The following is a 16590-nucleotide window of genomic DNA, read 5'->3' as shown; positions in this document are numbered from 1 at the left end:
TCCCACTTATTCAATTGTCCTCATTATCGGATGAATCGAACGAGTAAGATATTTTACAAGGACAAGTGGAGGAATTGATCTGTAAGGGTCTAATATGAGAAAGCATGAATCCATGCGCCATCCTGGCCCAATTAACTCCTAAGAAAGATAGGAGTTAGTGCATGTGTGTCTACAGTAGGGCAATCAACAAGATTATCATAAAATACATGTTTTTCATACCATGACTAGATGATATATATGTTGGATATGCTTGAGGGTGTAAAATTATTTTTTTAAATTGGATTTAAGGAGCGACTACCATCAGATCCAAATACGACATGGTGATGAGTGTAAGATAGCTTTTAAGACCAAGAAGGGATTGTATGAATGGTTGGCTATACCCTTTGGTCTTTCAGAAGCGCTGAGTACATTCATGAGGTTGATGAACCAAGTTTTGAAACTATTCATTAGATGGTTTATGGTGGTTTATTTTGATGACATTTTGATATATAGTCAAGACGAAGCAAGATATATGAAACACCTCAAATAGGTCCTTCAATTGCTCATCGTAAACAAGCTATATCTCAATATAAAAAAATGCAGCTTTTTAATCAATAGCCTGCTATTTTTGGGCTTTGTCGTGACATTCATAGGCATCCAGGTGGACAACGAAAAGGTGAGACCATTAGAGAATGGTCGGTTCTACAAACATTTATGAAATGCAGAGTTTTTACAAGTTAACATTCTATCATCAGTTCGTGAAGAATTTTAACACAATGGTGTCACTGATTACAGATTATATGAAGAAGGGACCATTTTAGTGGACTGACAAATCTGACAGGAGATTTACTGAAATCAAACACCGATTGTCCATAACTATGGTTCTTGTACTTTCCAGCTTCGACAAATTGTTTGAGGTTGAATGTGATGCTTCATATGTTGGAATTGGGAGAGCTTTGTCACAAGATAGCAAGCAGATAGATTTCTAAAGTAAGAAGTTAAGTCATGCACATAAAAGTGGTTGACGTATGAGCTCAAATTGTATGCAATGATTCAAGCATTGGACATTGGCGACATTACTTGATTCAATGCGAGTTCATTCTTTATACAGACCATCAAGCTCTCAAATTCATAAATAACCAAGCTAGCGTGAATCGTGTGCATGCTAAGTGAATTTCATTCTTGCAGGAATTCACATTTGTATTGAAGCATAAGTCTGCGCAACAGAACAAGGTGGCTGATGCATTTATCGGACATGCAACCTTGTTACTCACCATAAGCAATGAGGTTGTCAGATTCAAATGGCTCAAAGACCTATACGTTGACGACGACAACTTCAAGGATGCATGTGGATTAAATGCTAGGAATGTTAGCCCAACAATCTCCATATTCAAGATGAATTTCTCTTCAAAAAAATTAGTTATGCATTCCACAGAGTCCATTACGAGACTACATAATCCAAGAGCTATATGGATGAGGCCTTAGTGATCATCTAAGTGAGACAAGACAATAGCTCTTCTGGAAGAATGCTATTATTGGCCACGGCTGAAATGGGATGTGGGAAAGGTGGTACGACGGTGCCACACGTGTTAGGCATCCAAGGTATGGTCACAGAGCACTGGCCAATACACACCATTACTTGTTCTTAACGGCCCTTGGGAAGATTTATTTATGAACTTTGTGTTAGGTCTCCCATAGACCCAGCATGTAGTGGACTCAGTGTTCGTCGTTGTCGACAGATTTTCCAAGATGGCCCATTTCATACCATGCAAGAAAACTCTCGATGCTATGCATGTTGTGAATCTATTTTTTTGAGAAGTTGTTTGGTTACACAGGGTCTCAAAATCCATCACCTCAGATCGTGACACTAAGCTCCTCCGTCATTTTTGAAAGACTTTGTGGCGATGATTTGACACCCATTTATAGTTCAACAGTGCGTATCATCTGCAGGGTGATGGATAGACTAGTGAATTATACACTTGGAAACCTTATACGATGCATTTATGGTGATAAGCCCAAATAGTAGAATTTGGCATTGGCTCAGGTAGAATTTATATTTAATATCATGCTGAACCGTTTCATCGGTAAGTACTCATTTGAATTTGTATATGGACGAGTACCTCGATACACTCTTAATTTAGTTCCTTTGCCCAAACTTTCGGGCATGAGCATTACTGTAGAACATGTGGTGGATGGAATCATAAGAGTACATGCTGATGTTCAGGCCTAGTTAAAGACATCTAACGAAAAGTACAAGGAGAAGTCTAACACACATCGGTGTTTGAATGTATTTAATGTGGGTGACAACGTGTTGGTTCATCTACATAAAGAGATATTTCCAACTAAGACATATAGTAAGCTGAATAAGAAATTGGACCAGTACCCATCCTTTGTAAGATCAATAACAATGTTTATGTTGTTGATTTTCTTGAAGATATGGAGATCTTAAGCAACGTTCAACGTAGCGAACTTGTACGAGTATTATGAACTGAATCCGATGAATAACTTGAGGATGAGTTCTTTTAAAGTGGAGAGAACTAATGTATAACGGGTCGTGGATTTATTCATAGCTAAGATGGACCGAAGAAAAGAAGCTAAGAAGGATTAAACACACTTAACATAGTTCAACTGATTGACAGATCTGGTCGATAAATCAAAATTCCTCGTGAAATTCCAGATTGCTTGCTGGCTAATTTTTGTCAATTTAGACAGGTCGACAGATCTTGTCGATAAGTCAAAATCCAATTTGGTATGTCAAAAGATCGGGTCAATAGGTCAAAAATCACAAATATTTTAGTTTAAATCTCTGAACACCTTTTGGCAGTTTCGACCTATCAACTCAACCGATCGACGGACATATAAAATTTACACGATTTTCTGAATTTATTTTCTAGTTTGATTAGAACTCTTTGATTATATTTTAAGGATTTATTTAAGGTTACTTAAAGGGGTTAAACTCATTTTTATGAGAATCATTCATTCAATACATCAATTCCTTAAAAATTTTCTTCTGTCTCGTGGATTTGAGAAAACTCTTGTGGATTCAAGAGAGCTTTTTGGACTCAAGGAAATTATCGATTGAGGAAGACGGTGATCGAACTCATCACGTCCTTCCTTACGTTAAAAAAAAATTCTTTGATGTCAAGGGAAAAATTATGGGCTTAGTCTGGCACAAATCCACTATGTAAAAGATAATAGAAATATAATTATAAGGAGAATAAACTCTCTTGGATCCCCAAACTGCATCACCCAAAGGTAGATTGCAAGTAATAAAGAAAGAGATTTTTTTTTCTCACTAAGTAGAGATTGTATAAAAACTCTAAACATAGTTATTGGAGAAGACAATCGAAGAAATCAGCATTCACTACAACAATTCAGTATTTTCGCGACAAGTCAACTCGTTGCTAAAAACTTTTAGCGATGAGTGTTGCTCGTTGCCACGTTTGATGCAAATATGGCATTACTAATTCTATTTAGTGACAAAAACAGCAACTCGTCGCCAATAACTCAACTATTTGCGACGACCTAATAACTTGTCACAAAATATAGTTAATTAGCGATAAGTTGACATGTCGCCATTGCATATCGTAAAACATCGCTAAATATGAGACTCGTCATGAATAAAGATGTGTTACGACGAGTCCTCGTCGTCGCTAACAAATTCAAATTTATCACAAAAAGTTTTTGCAACGAGTGTTTCTTGTCGCCAATTTTGTTACACGTCACCATTACATATCGTAAAACGTCGCTAAACAAATCTTATTTGCGACGAGTTTACACGTCACCATTACATATCGTAAAACGTCGCTAAATATGAGACTCATCGTGAATAAAGACATGTTGCAACGAGTCCTCATCATCACTAATAGCCTCACACTTGTCGCAAAAGCTTTTTTGCGATGAGTGTTGCTTTTCGCCAATTTTCTTGTAAATACTAATTATTTACGACGACCTAATAAATTGTCACTAAATATAACTTATTTGCGGTAAGTTTACACATCGTCATTACATATTGTAAAACATCACTAAACATAAAACTTGTTACGAATAAAGACATTTTGCGACGAGTCCACTTATTACTAAAGAAATCATAAAGTCGTCACAAAAGCCTATATGGCGACGAGTGTTGATCATCGTCAATTATATCGTAAATACGATGTCACAAATTCTATTTAGTGATAAAAGCAACAAATCGTCGCTAATGAGTTAATTAATTGCCACAACCTAACAACTTGTCACCATTACATATCACAAAATGGCATCAATTTTATTTATTTTTTTAGCTAACTTAATCAAACAAAATAACCTGTATTAATCAATATTCATCATCATCCATTGAAATATAAAAATAATTAAATTAAATTAAAACTATATTTATAATTATCCAAAAGATTTTTTTAAAAAAGCACACATGTCCAAATTGTCCAATAAAAAATGAATAATAAAAAAAATAAATGTCTGTCATCGATAATGTGGTGAGGCCTGAGAAGATAGCACCAATTTATAAAAAAAAATCTGCAAAATTATTAAAATAAAATATTATTAGTGACTATTTTATACTACTTGCATAATTTAAATATGATATTCAACTTACCACTGAGAATGTGATTGGGGCTACTGTGACATGAGGGTATGCAATATTTTCTCCAACTGAGCCTGTCATGTCTTCATATCATTTATCATCTCTCACAGCTTAGATTGATGGACAACTCAGATTTTAATCCATTCATAAACCTATGCATAATCATTCATTTAATCAATCAAATACAATCATTCGTTTTAATCCATTGGTACAATACCAATAAAAAAAGTTATCCATTCATAAAAGCACTATTCTAATAAAAAAGTTATCTACAGTTGTATTCTCTAGAGTACCATAGTTAACCACCGGCCTTCAGTTTCAAACTAATCAATGGAAAGCTACCTGACCATACCACCCAAAGCTCCCCCCTCTACAACAACAACTTGCAGATAATTTATAAGTAAATTAAGTGATATGAAAATGATGAAATGAATAGAAGCAACTTCATGTTAGTAAGTAAAAGAAATGAAAATGATGAAGACATGCTGCATTGGAAGAAATAGATGAAAGTTGATTGCAAGTGAATCTTTGCAACAAAATGGTCGCTATTTAACATATGGATAAACAATTGATTGCAAGTGAATCTTTATCATTGAGTGGCAAGACCAATGGTCCAGACAGTGAGATCGATCATAACTTCCAGTTTAGGTTCATTGCCAAAGCCGAAGCTACTGAATCCAATGAAAGCAACCATACCAATATCAAGAGTACTGCACAGAAGTTTCAAAGCATTATATCTCTGGACCCACCTTCAACCCCTCACTGTGAAAATGGTAAAGTTCTTGAAACATTTCTAGCTATAGGCAAACAAGGCTTTTGCAAGCATATGTATTTTTTTCGTCTGTGTTATTTAGAACTTGCAGAACTCTTTGTAGTTTGGTTTTCTGATCTCACCTGTAGTTTTGTTTTTAAACTTAAGAAACCTTAAACCCTTCTTCAAAAAGAAAGTGTTTTCCAATCATTTCTGGTAAAAGCATTTCATAGAGTTAGCTAATTATTGATTTTATAGTTATATCATATATAAGATGTTAATTACTGCAATTGAGCCTTATCAAGATTCCCTAAAAGTCTTCTAGCAGACCTAATTTGGCTTAATTAGATTTCTTGAGTTTTTGGAACTATGCTGTAAATGGCTTTTGTTTTTTGTTTTTAGAACCATTAATCATGCATTATAAAGCACAAAGCTGCCCACAACAGTGATGTTCACTAACTAATAAATGTACATAAAAACAAAGCCTCAACGAGATTTTTTTTTTTCTTTTAAGACAGGAATTTCTTTTACATACTTTAGGACAACCTTAATGGTATCAGTGATGGTGCCTTACAATCAATAACTCCAATACAACCACAACAACTTCATGGAATTAACAAGGGAGAAATATGTTCCTATGGTCGTGATAACATTTTCAATGCCATAATATGCAAGAGGGAAAGTGTAGGATCACCTGGTTGATCATGTTTCATTGCCCCACATGAGGACGCAAGTTGGACTAATGTACAGCAAGTTCATATGCACGAACTGATGTTATAAATGAAAAAGAAATCATCAATGATTGCCTCAGCATGATGTCTTGCCAAAAGTGTTGCAATCCAATGCAAGGCCTCAATTTTGGTAGCATCCCATTCATTAGATAGTTGTATAAAAGGAAGAAAAAAAGGGCCAAATTCATATATGTTCATATTTTTATTATTATTTTTTGCCTAAATCTCAATCTAACTTATTTTCTTGTTTAGCCCCTGCACATCTGCATGCATACACATATATGCCTTATATTGCATTGATAGGTGATCATGATCTCAGGCACTTGAAAAAATGATATGCAGTTTAAGTGACAATCAAGAGACACATTTATTTGAATAGCTAGCAATGTTTTCTGCAGTTAACTAGAAATTTCATGGTAAATGATGATTCAAAGGGAGATCTATGTGAATCAGATTTTTAATCCTAATCTTAGCTAAGATTGTCTCACCATGTCCCTCCCATAATATAAACAAAGCAGACATTGACTCATCATCTCACCTTTGTCCATAAGGTCTTTCCCTCCTAAGCAACCTTTCATCCAAAGAAATACCAAAATCAATCCAATAACAACACAACAACCAGCTACGATGCGACGATTGCTCCAGCAAATAGCCCATTTTCACCACCTACATCAGTTGCAAAGTCCACAAGGAGAAAAGATCAGATATCATGACAAGGAAGGCTATGAAAAGAGAAAAGATCAGATCTTCATGTCCAAGGATGTAGAATGATATAGAAAAGGAAATTCACTTTTTACAATGAGATGTATACGTTGAATCTAAGACTCAACGTGTTAGATCTTTGAAAGTTTTAGTTTACTCTCTATTGCCTTAATTGAAGCATGCCTGTAAAAATAAAATAAAATAAAATAAAGATTTCACCACTTACCACCACTTGTCAAACTAAAAACACCGAAACCAGAAGGAAGAAAAAAGAAGAGAGAGAAAAAAAATATCCAAGAGTGTTTTTTTTTTTTTTTTGAAGCAACAAGATTTCATTAGAAAAGTGGTGAGATACCACACCAAGATTTTCAGTTCTAGTGACATTTTAGAAGTTTTTGTAAACAAACTCTTTTCCTTGTGAAGCATCTCCAGAATTGGTGTTATGCAAAAAGTGCATCCAAAGGATGGTAAACACCTCTCACTTTCACCCAAATTGAACAGTTGGTAAAATAAAAAATAAAATCATGACAACAAAACAAGATGTAAAATATGAACCACCACAAACTTCATCAATTTTTATCAGAAACAGTAATACAAAATGGTAGCTGAATATAAACATGCATTCCAAATTAATGAGAACAGCCACAACTGCTTTCCTGTATGCCAACCTCAGCTTTAACTCCTCTAGAATTTCAGTACTATCTTCTTGATTGGTTTCACACGTACTCTTTTGCTACAAGTGGGTAGATTGAGAACATGTTATAGGTGTGAACCACACATGAGAACCTCCACCAAGATTTAATGCAGAAGACATAATGATGTTGAATCTAACACTGCCAACTCCCAGGACAGGATACCTATAATATGGCCAGCCTTCCATCCTTGGATGGCAAACCAACCCTTATAATCTTGTCAAAACGACCATTTTAACAGAAATTTAGATTATATTTATTCTAAAACTTAAAGGACAGTTCTTAATGCATACCTGTGATGTTGAAACTTTGAACCCATCCATCTTAGTTAGTATTTGAAGCGGACCTTGCTTCTTTTCAGTGCCACCCTACAATCCATATGTGAGCAAACCCATTATTTACCAATAGTGCCTAATAGTGATAGCTAAAATACAAAGATAAGCAACATTACATCTAGAATTTCCTCAAAATCATGAAATTTTGAAACAGAAGTGGCACCCTAAATAAAGGCTTTCAACTATTGGAAACCACCATTGGTTGCATAAAGTGACATGAGGCACATAAAGTAAATAATAACAATGAAGACTCCATGACAACAAAACTCAATTTTAAGAGCAACTAATATGGATACATGCAAGCAAGAACATGATCAATCATCTTTCTGTTTTAAACTGATTTGTTTGGCTTCTAAACTCATATGCATGTTTGGATGCACGTGTGAATTGTATTGTGAACATTGAGTTTAATCAGGAAGAAATGACAAAACCTAATGTTGTTTCTGAGTACTCATACCGAGCAAGTAGCCTCAAATAAAACATTTCTTCTGGGTCCAAATCCAACTTTAAGAGTAAAACAATTGCAATCAGGAGCCAAGTCCCTTAATGCAAATGCAAAATTGGAATTTGGCCCTTTCTGCTTTACTAATCATCACAATCCAAAACGCTATCATTTGTAGGTGCTTGATTGGATGTCTATGATCATCTGTTAGGTAAATTCCTTGTCACAAGCAAGTTCATGACAAATGGCCCCCTCATAGAACAGGCACTATGCAAGTATGCATCAAAGATCGGGCCTACTATCCAGAGCAAAGGACCAAACACTATAATATTTGTGCGAATCTTCACAGTTCATATTAGATGATTCCCCAGAACATGACTGAATTTAATTCCCCCTTCGTGCATTGATAAATTAAGGCCATGATTGGGTGCACAGTTAAATTGAATTGCTAAAATTCAGCTTAAACAAGAAGGAACGTAACCATGAATGATGTTTCTTAGTATTCACAATAAGGAACTAGCTCTCAAATTGCAATATTTTTTCTTTTTTTGAAGCGCAAAGAGAAAACAGAAATTTGATTGAAGAACAAAAATCACACAGTGTATTTTTTTTCCTTTTTTTTTTTTTTTTTACTTTTCTTTTATTTTTTGGAATTGCTTTTACACAAACTATATAGAATAACTGAATAAAAGAATACTTATTTCATACACAAACTATGGAATTACTTCTACCCAAACAAGATTTCTCTTGGGCATTTCATCAAATATCTAACAAGCATCATGTAATCATACATGCCTTTCTTAAAACAACAACTTAATCTAAATCCTTCATTCTTTGTGACTCAAACCATACTACATAAGCCCATAAACAAAAATTATTGCCTTCCGAAAAATCAAAGCCAATTGAAAAAAAAAAACCACTTTCGATGTAATAAAAAATCGAAGGAAAGAAAAATCTTCCTGAAAATCAACCAGTCTCCATGAAAAATAAAAAGAAAAAAAAAACATGAATAAAAGGAGCTTTGCAATGAACTGAAAATATTCTACATAAAAAAGTCTTAGGAATCCAACGACTTTCTTGTAAATGTGACCAACGGGCTCAACACGTAATATGCAATAGGAGGCAAGTATAATGATTAGATGGTTGGGATTGTTCAATGCATTAGCCCTTCAGTTCATTCCCAATCCATATTATGGCCTGCAAGATGACATCCATACACCAGGTTCCGATCCTTGGATGCTTCAAGGAGGATTTTTAACATCAATTTAATCCATAATGATCATAACCATAAGCATAACCCACGAACAATAACCACAAGAACATCATCACAAAATTCACTATGATCAAAAACTTTGAGTACAATGCGTATGAAAGGGAAATACAGGATAATAACAGAAACTCTAGAAGCTTGACTGCTCACTCCAACTGTGGCAAGGCTTTGGCTGTGTCTTGGCGTCACCTGCACGCATCAATCGTGCATAAGCTTATAGAAAGCTTAGAGGGTGGTATAAGTGTGTGCGTAATATGAGCGTGCTAAGAATGCAAGGTCAGAGTAATGCAGAATCATGCTGATGAGTACATGAATGCAATCAGCTGTACCAAGGCTATGCAGTGTAGGATATGAATGCTATTAGCCATATCAAGACCATGCGATGCGGGAAGCAACTCAAGCATATCAATCCTCACCCAAATTCACATATCAATATAGCTCATCAAATATCAGTACAGTTCTCATTCTTGATAATTACCGGGGTTTAGTACACTCCAAATGGCACTGCCCCTCTCCCAGCCGCACAGTCCAAGTAAGCGTAAAAAACCTCACTATCCGCCTGGCCAATAGTCTGCCAATATCTATTCGGCATGTCGATAGCGGACCTATTTACGAGCTGGTCAAACTCAGCTTAGTAATGCCCCCTACCCTCAGGCTAATAAGGCCACACCCCTTTTCAACCGACCATGACATAGTGGGAGACGTGGCCTCTTGGTATTCGGCCCTTGTGCGCTCATATATCCACTCGGTTTCGACATTGAAGTCATCTTTTGGTACCTCGGGTTTAGAGATTTTCACCCATGGACATCTATGGCGCCCCGATGCTAGAAACAGTATTTCTGGTATCCAATCTAGCCATCCACGATGTGTCTGTGGAGGCTATGACCTTAATGTCGCTAGGGCATACAATAATCATAATCACACACATGCAAGTGCATGAATCACTCTACCAGACATGTAATAATCCTGCGCATACCGCACGCTCATGTAGGGCAACTCCACCTATCAGGGAGCCCATAAACAATCTGCCCGAAGGCATATGCTATGATTAGTCACTCCTCATATTAGGCATACATATGATGCATATGATCATGAATTATGGATCTATACTAAACATGTTATGTGGTGATGGGCTCTATTCATAACAAAGATGGGCCTAGACGGCTTACATACTACAAGTATGAGCCTAACAATGGACCCTAGGAAGAGTGACAATGCGAACATTTAACCAACATCATCCTACAATGAGGACGTCAAACCATCATTGCTCCCAAGGCATAGCCCGCCATAAACATCATTACATACACTATGGTCGAATCACACATTGCAATGGACCTCGTGTATATCCCATTGGGCCTCAACCCATGGCATCAAATACACCTAATGGGTCGTATCACATAGGCCTCATATATATCAAAGTGGACCTCAATGGATGGGCCATAACTACATCAAGATGGGCCTAATCATATGACCATATATATATATATATATATATGTATGTATGTATGTATGAATCATATCAAAAGATCAACTAGACCACACTCCAAATAATAGTGGCGACAATGATTTCCACCATTAATAATCCCACAGGGCCCACTGTTATGTATGATTTTGGGATCCGACCTATTCATAAATTTTCATGGAGACAGATGAAGTGAAAGCAAAAACATCTACTTGATCGGAACTATCGTGGCCCTTAAGAAGTTTGAACGGTGAATGTCACTATTCCCACTATTTTAAATGGTGGGATCTACTTGATCTATAGATCTGACTCATTCTTTAGCTCATGTCATAAAATGAGCTTTCACAATGGTTGGACGGCTTGGATGCAACACATGCATCATGCTGGGTCCCATAAATGGACAGCGTAGATGAAGTAGATGGGACCCACAGAACTCAGTGGCACCACTACAGCAGTTGCATGCATCTGGAGTGAGGTACACTAGCCGTCTCACTCCCATGGACGGTATGGGTACAACACTTACATCAGTGGGTCCCATGCGGGGCCCACCATAATGATTATCTGCCATCCAAACCGTTGATAAGGTCACACAGACCCTGGATGAAGAGGAAAACAAATTTCATAATGATCCAAACTTCTGGGACACCCAAAAAGGGTTCCAATGGCAGACGTTCAATCCCACTGTTTCCTGTGATGTGGGCCACCTGAGCTTCTTATATGGCTGATTTAAGGGGGGCCCACCTAGTGCACGGTGATGATGTTCAACCCACATCACGGTGGGGCCCACGACTGGGACCCGTAGTCCCTACCCGCCTGGAGTCCATGCTGCGTGCGTCCTCTAGTGTCAGCAGCAGTAGCAGGCGATGCTGCCTAATATGTATTTTTAAAAAATCATTTTCCTATAGTTTTTCCCATGTGGGGCCCGCATCGGGAGGATCCACTCCACCCATTGGATTTCATGGCTCGATACCGTCCAAAGAGCCCAATATCCAGTATATTTTAACGAGTAGAACATCAAAGTGGGTTTTCAACGGTAACAATACTGTTTTCTATAGTATGGCCCGCCAGATAGTCGGATTGGCTTCATTTTTCGGCTCAACGCTTAAAATGAGCTGAGGAATGGAATGAATGGCGTAGATTAGACTTATACATCAAGGTGGGGCCTGCATAAGTGGCCCACCCAAAAACCTTAAATATAAATATATATAAATATTTTTTTGTTGCTGCAAGTACACCCCATTGACTATTCACGCTTCATGGAACCCACGTCCAGTTCACACTTCACTGTAAAGCCATGTCCAGTGTCCCTGGACGCTGGACGGTGTGGAAACAACACAGGTAGTCCCACATGGATGTGGCCCACCTGTTTGGATTGACATGATATTTGTGTTTTTCCTTCCATCCAGGCCCGCTAATGGTTGGACAGTGTAGATCCAACACATCCATCAGGTGGGCCCCATGAAGATGGATGACGTGGATAGGTTACATACTCCATGGTGGGGGTCTATCCGCGTGGGCCACACGACCACATCATCACAAAGAAACAAGGAAAAAGAGAGAGAGAAAGAAAGATGAGAGAGACGGCGATGGAGGGGCCCCGCCACTATGGGCCCCTCATTATTACAACACATACATCATAATGGGTCTCACCAACAAGTGGTCCCTAAAAATAAGGATCAACGGTAGATCACCCACCTATTGCACTCCTCCTTGATCCCTTGGATTCATATGCTCCTTACCTTCACTTTTGATGGTGGTTGATGGAGTTTTGATGGTGGGGATGAGAGATGAGAGGGTGGGCCACACTTGTTGATTTGGGAGAGATTGGGAGGGCTTGGACGTGTAGTATTTGGGTTGCTTGGGAGATTTTTGAGAAATGAGAGAAAGGGAGAAAAATAATAGATAAAAGGATGGATAGAGTGGTGGGTGTAAGGAAAGGAGATGGGGAAGCATGGGCTTAGTTGGAAATTGTGTAAAAGAGGGATCATGAGGGGAGGGAGAGGGTTGACTTGTGGGAAAAGGAGTGGGTTAGTTGTACTTGGGGTAAAGTGGTATACTTGACTTGATTTGATGGGACATGTTGTAAAGATTCCCTCAAAATTCGCAACGCGCAGCGTTTATTTGGAATGAACGCGGACCCACATCTCCTGGCCTGGGTATCGGTTCGGTACGTGAGTCATGGCGTTAGAACCGCGGTGATGGCGCGGTAGCTAAGGTGTAAATTTCGGGTCAAGCCGCTTCGGTATGCAGGACTTGGCTTAGGTTCGCGTGTAAACATTGGATACAGGTCGAGGGTTGTCGGAATTCGACAGGGAGGACCGCAGAAGCCTACGAAACGGTACGGACTAGAATACGGGTCTTACAATAATGATTAGATGGTTGGGATTGTTCAATACATTAGCCCTTCAGTTCATTCACAATCCATATTGTGGTTTGCAAGATGAATCAACCAGATCTATGAAGACCATACATGTACAAATGTTGGCTTGAATAAAAACCTTGAGCATGTTTTTTTCTATGAGGCTGGCATTTTAATCCAAAATTAGAATAGATGTCCACTCCATTAACATCGATTTCAAGAATCATGTGCTAAAATCAAAACCTTAACCCTTATTGTTGTAGTGAAACACTCCAATTACAATACAGAATCAATGGGATAGCTTGGGATGTCCAAGCACTTTCAACAATGGAAGAATGAGAGAATGAAAGAGGGAAAGAGAGAGAGAGAGAGAGAGAGAGAGAGAGAGAGAGAGAGAGAGAGAGAGAGAGAGAGAGAGAGATACCTTTTAGGGTTGTGAACTTGTTGCAGCCCGCGAGAATGGCAACGAGATTGAGAGAGGGAGAGAGGGAAAGAGAGAGGGTGGGGGAGTGGTAGAGGGAGAGGGCAAGAGCAAGTGAGAGAGGGAGAATGAGAGGGAGAGTGAAAGTAAGGGCGGGAGTGAGGGATTTTTAAGGTCATTTACCCAAAAAAGACCCCGTCAATGCGTGGACGTTCCTGTCATGGGCTCATGGGGCCCACATGATGTATGTGTCTAGCTTATCTAATCCGTCCATTAATTTTAACTTAAAATAATAAGTTAACATACAAAAAATGAGGAATATCGAAGGCCCAAGTGAAACACACCAAATATAAACGATAGGAACTTGACATCCACTATTTCCTATGGTGTGGTCCACATCTACGTCTAAATGACCTTATTAATAGGCTGGATGGTAAAAAAACATCACGGTGGCCCTTAGAAAGGTTTCAATGGTGGGTGTTATTATCACTGCAACTTCCTTTGGTGTGGTCCACTGGAGTTGTGAACTTACTTCAAAATTTTTTTTTCAAATCCTAAAATGATCTGGGAGAAAATATGAACGGCATGGATAAAACACTTACATCACGGTGGGCCCCACAGAGACCTGCCTGGGCAAATTACTGTCCGGGTGGGGGTAGGACGCAATCCGCGTCTGACCTAAAAACGGAAACGGATTGGCTACTCCCTCTTACACCAGCCTCGTCGCTGGTGGTCGATGCTCTGTGGGCCCCACCATGATGTATGTGTTTCATCCATTTCGTTCATCCATTTTTAAATATCATTTTAGGGCTTGATCCAAAAAATGAGAGTGATATAAATCTCAGGTGGACCACACCACATGAAAACAATAGTGATTGGATATCCACCATTAAAATCCTCCTAAGGCCCACTATACTGTTTCTTTGACATCCAATTTGTTGATTAGGTCATACAAGCCTAGATGAAGAGAAAAAACAAAGATAAGCTTGATCCAAAACTTTTATGGCCCCCAAAATGTTTTTAATGGTTGACCCTCATTCAACATTATTTCTAGTAATGTGGTCCACTTGAGATTTGGATATACCTCATTTTTGGACTCATACCGTAAAATGATCTCTAAAAATAGATGGATGGCATGGATGAAACACATAAATCATGGTAGGGCCCACATAGCACCGACCACCAGTCGTTGGCTGGTGTAAGGGGAAGTAGCCAATCCGTTTCCCCCTACCACCAGCCCGATGGCTGGTGGTTGGTGCTCTGTGGGCCCCACCATGATGTATGTATTTCATCCATTCCGTTCATCCATTTTTATAGATCATTTTAGGTTTTTACACCAAAAATGGATGGGATATAAATATAATTTGGACCACACCACAGGAAAACAATAGTGATTGGATATCCACCATTAAAATCCTCCTAAGGCACACTGTACTGTTTATTTGACATCCGATCTGTTGATTAGGTCATATAGACCCAGATGAAGGGAAAAAAATAAAGATCAGCTTGATCCAAAACTTTTATGGCCCCTAAAAAAATTTTAATGGTCAATGTTCATTCAACATTGTTTCCTATAATGTGGTCCACTTTAGATTGGGATATACCTCATTTTTTCATCTCATATCATAAAATGATATAAAAAAAATAGATGGATGGCACACAGAGCATCGACCACCAGCCATTGGCTGATGGTAGGGGGAATAGCCAATCTATTTCCGCAAGACTCCTACTGAAGTGACGTCACTAGTTATATGTGTTCCACCTTGATGTGTGTTTTGTATTCATACCGTCCATCAATTCAGAGAGATGTATGAATTGTATCCACACTGTCCATCCATTTTTTCATATCATTTTAGATTATAGTAGATTAAAAAAATGCATATCTACGTATCAAGTGGACCACACCACAGGAAATGGTGCTAAGGATGACCACCATTAAAACCTTTTTAGGGTCCACCATATTGTTTATTTGTCATCCAACCTATTGATATGGTCATATACACCTGGATGAAGTGAATTTAATCCCCACTTTGTGGTCCATTTGCGCCTTGGATCTTCGTTATTTTTGGGGTCATACTCTAAAATGACATGTATAAATGGATGGGCGGTGTGGATAGAATTCATACATCTTGTTGGCCCCTTAGTGGCCCATCAAAGCCTCATTTATCTCATCCCCCATCCAACCATTGCATCCCCCATCCAACCATCCATTCATCTCATACAATCATCCAAACATCCATCAATCCATCTATCCAACCATTCCATCCATCTATATATCCAGTCATCCAAACATCCATCCATGTATCCATCCATCCATCCAACCATATTATCCATCCATCCAACATCCAACCATCTCGTTCATACATATGATCATCCCATCAATCATCAAAACATCCATCCATCCATGCCATTTATCCATACAACCACCCCATCCATCCATCCGTACATCCATCCAACCATCCCATCCATCCATTCATCCATCGATCCTAGCTATCCATCTAACCATCCATCGAACCAACCCATCCATCCATTCATTCTATCCAATCATCAAAACATTCATATATCCATATTATCTATCCATCCAAACAACCACCCATCTATTCCCATCACAACCATCCAATTATCTATCCATCCCATCCAAACATCCATTCATTCCATCCAATCATCCATCCCATCAATCAATCTATCAATATCCGTCCATCTAACTATCCAACCATCCCATCGATCAATTTATCCATCCGCCCATCCAATTATCAGATCCGTCCATCTAACCATCCAAACATCCATCCATCTCATCAATCCATCCCAAATATCTCATTCATCGGTCCATCCATCCCATCTATTCACATATTGATCCATCTAAC

Source organism: Magnolia sinica, chromosome 19, assembly GCF_029962835.1.
Source record: "Magnolia sinica isolate HGM2019 chromosome 19, MsV1, whole genome shotgun sequence".
Taxonomy (NCBI): domain Eukaryota; kingdom Viridiplantae; phylum Streptophyta; class Magnoliopsida; order Magnoliales; family Magnoliaceae; genus Magnolia; species Magnolia sinica.
This window is presented reverse-complemented; position numbering follows the sequence as displayed.